This window comes from Capsicum annuum, chromosome 6 (genome assembly GCF_002878395.1).
Source record: "Capsicum annuum cultivar UCD-10X-F1 chromosome 6, UCD10Xv1.1, whole genome shotgun sequence".
Classification (NCBI taxonomy): Eukaryota; Viridiplantae; Streptophyta; class Magnoliopsida; order Solanales; family Solanaceae; genus Capsicum; species Capsicum annuum.
This window is the reverse complement of record NC_061116.1, coordinates 224667588-224670410: the sequence shown is the minus strand read 5'-3', so window position 1 is coordinate 224670410 and position 2823 is coordinate 224667588. Positions and strand designations below refer to the sequence as shown.

Sequence of the window (2823 nt, the reverse complement as noted above, 5' to 3'; positions counted from 1 at the left end):
AAGCGACGGACAACGTCGCTATCATTTTTATTTTTTAAAATATTAATTCTAGAAAAGCAACGCTGTCTGTCGCAATTTGTAATTAATTTTATTTTTTAAAAAATTAAATAATTTTTTTATTTTATTAAATTTTTATAAAAATCTTATATAGTATATATGAAAAAGAGCCTAAAATTTCATCTAACTATCTAAAATGATGTTAAAATGTCCTCCATCTATTAAGCTTAGAATGCTCTTCAATGACTTAATCTATTAAATAAAAGCGCAAACTAGGCCCTATAGATAGATGAAGAGGATATTTTTACATTATTTTAAATAGTTAAAGAACATTTTAAAGAATATTTTTAAATCATTTTAGATAGTTAAAGGACATTTCGGGCCTTTTTCATTTTTTATATTTTGTCATCTTTTGCCATAATGATTTTCAAATGTATACATTTATATTTTTCTTCACAACTACCTTTATTTTTGATATTTTTTTCTTTCACAAAATAAATAGCCACGGTATCATCCATTTCAAAGGAGAACAAGATACAGTTCACAGACCTCCATTTTTATTCCATTTTTTTTTTACCATCAACAACATGCATACGCAGTGAATACAACTTGCACACACAGAGATCATATTTCTTTTTCTTTCCTTCACTCAACACATACTTCCATTTTGGGATATACACAAAAAACAGGCACGACTATATTTTTTTATTCCCTCTCTCCGCTAACCCGCCGGAGAACTCACCACTGGCGAACCCATTGCCGGCCTCCTTTCTCCGATCTCCAAGCATCGAACTTCCAGCCATCGCCACCGTAAAACCACCAGCTACACCAACAAAATCAGCCGCCATCAGCCACCCACGTCCAGATCTGCCTCCACCAGATCCGACGAACCACCAGCGGCGAAGAAACGCCAACAACCCGCCGATCTCCAACACCACACCACCAACGCACTACCATCGTCACTGCTTTACCATACATGGCCGGACTTGGGCAATATTTCGTTTCTCCGGCGTTGCTCCGGTGAACACCACTGAAGCAACGCCATTAACAGCTTTCTGTGGTCTCCGATCTTGAGGCTTTGAATTTTTGGACAAACTCCCTTTGGAGCATTTGTTTACATGTTTCCACATCTCTCCAATAATTTGGTTTGTTGAATCCTTACTTGTTGTGGCTGATTTGTTTATTTTGGGATCACTTTTGATTTTTGACTCCATTATTGTGTTTTGCACGTTTGAGACAGGTTTTGGTGGAACTTTATCTCCTTTACTCATGTTTGGATATGTGACTGATAAAATAGATATTACACATACATGGGGAATGAAAAAATTATTATTAATTTTGAGGCCTTCGTAAATAAAAGATGGATTATTACGTATATGTAATAAAATAAATATTTTAGATGATGATGAAATCTTATAACAACACAAGATTTTACAATTCATATTTTGGCAAGACGATTTAGGACGATCAATTAATTGAGCAATTATTTTGTATCAAGATGAGTTAGAACGGTCAATTAATTAAGCAATCATTTTGTGGCTATGACTTTATGAGCTCACTTTTTAACAAAAAATATATTTTTAAATACTTATATGCACATATATTTGTTAAATTTATTTTGATTATTTTTACTTGCTATTAACATTTTTTTTACAAATATTTATGCAGGTTATTTTGAAATACTCGTCGGGAGTTGCAGTCAAAAGAGCCCTTAAATTTGATATTGTATTTTATATTTTCACACTTGTACAAATAACAAAAATAGTGAACTTTATTTTTGGGTGTTGGGTGAGATTTTTTTTATTTATACAATTTCATCTCGCGTTTATGTGAATTTAGACCGTTAATATTTACACTAATAAATTAAATTAATTAATTTGTTTATATACTTTGATATCATAAACATGGTGATCTTTTTTTTCAAATAAATCTCTAAGTTTTTTGTAAATTTTAAATCAAGTAAAAATATTTTGTTTTGTAAATACTTTTCTCTTCATATCATATCAAGATACACTTTTTATCATACATGTCATAAAATACTTTTTCTTTTCACATGTAATTTATACATTTTCATACATATCTTTTACCTTTGTTTCAAAACAATATATTTTATTTATATATTTAACATACATATACATTTTACATAATTTTAAATATGTAGATTTTTCAAAAGAATTATTTAATACTTAACACATACAACTTTATATTATTTTAATATTTATACCTCCTTCCTCTTTGATAAATTTAGTCTAGTCGGGTACCACACTTGTGGATTCTGAAGGATGTCTAACCCCTTCCCTTCGAAATAACTTGAACCCTTACCTAGAATCTCAATTGATTTTTCGTAAACTAAAAATACAAATCATACATATTAATAAATAAAAAGGTTTCCTTATTTTCTTAAAAATTAGGTGGCGACTCTGTACAGTTTCATTCTTTTAGAGTCCATAACGTTGTGCTCGTTTTGACCTCAGGTAAAAATAGGGTATGACAGTTGTTACTAGTATGCTTTGTATATTTCAGTTTGATGTTTATGCATTGTTGGACCCTGAGTCCAGTTTTTCATATGTGACACCTCTGGTTGCTGTGAATTTTGAAGTGAGTCCCGAAAATATTTCTGAGCCTATCCTAGTTTCTACCTCAGTGGGTGAGTCGATTGTTGCCCGAAAAGTGTATAAAAAGTGTCCTGTTTCTATTCTTCATAAAGTTATGGTTGCGGATCTGATAGAGTTAGACATGGTAGATTCTGATGTTATTCCGGGTATGGACTGGCTTCACTCTTGCTATGCATCCATAAACTGCCGTACCCGTGTAGTCAAGTTTCAG

The 2823-nt window shown here is 31.6% G+C and overlaps 1 long non-coding RNA gene across 1 annotated transcript; it reads left to right on the top strand.

Annotated features, from left to right (window-relative positions):
- The first annotated feature begins 387 nt into the window (after positions 1-387).
- On the top strand, positions 388-1879 carry LOC124899392. The gene is made up of 2 exons (XR_007056849.1): positions 388-1142; positions 1666-1879. It is a non-coding gene; the product is annotated as an uncharacterized LOC124899392 (long non-coding RNA).
- The last annotated feature ends 944 nt before the right edge of the window (positions 1880-2823 follow it).